Source organism: Lagopus muta, chromosome 30 (genome assembly GCF_023343835.1).
Source record: "Lagopus muta isolate bLagMut1 chromosome 30, bLagMut1 primary, whole genome shotgun sequence".
Taxonomy (NCBI): domain Eukaryota; kingdom Metazoa; phylum Chordata; class Aves; order Galliformes; family Phasianidae; genus Lagopus; species Lagopus muta.
In genome coordinates, this window is record NC_064462.1 from 1,611,802 (window position 1) to 1,612,418 (window position 617).

Below are 617 nucleotides of genomic sequence, written 5' to 3' on the forward strand. Positions count from 1 at the left end.
GGCAGCGGCGGCACCGTCTACCCCGGTCCGACCGGCTCGCTCGCTCGGCTCGGGCGGCTAGAGGTCGCTGCCGTGTCAACCGCGCAGCGGCGGCACCGTCTACCCCGGTCCGACCGGCTCGCTCGCTCGGCTCGGGCGGCTAGAGGTCGCTGCCGAGTCGGCTGGGCAGCGGCGGCACCGTCTACCCCGGTCCGACCGGCTCGCTCGCTCGGCTCGGGCGGCTAGAGGTCGCTGCCGAGTCGGCCGCGCAGCGGCGGCACCGTCTACCCCGGTCCGACCGGCTCGCTCGCTCCTCTCGGGCGGCTAGAGGTCGCTGCCGTGTCGGCTGCGCAGCGGCGGCACCGTCTACCCCGGTCCGACCGGCTCGCTCGCTCGGCTCGGGCGGCTAGAGGTCGCTGCCGTGCGGCTAGAGACTTGCGTGCAGGTCTACCCCGTTTCGGCGAGTCTTGGCGTCCGTGGCGTTGTGGGGGCGCTGCAGCTCCGGAGCGGCCAGAGGCGTCGCTCTAATTTTCTGCCTCCAGTTACGTCGAGGTAAACGTCGGCTGCTGTCGGCGCCTTTGCCGGTAGTCGGCGCCAACAGCTGCGGAGCTTTTTTTTCGGATGCCTTTCCTTTTCGT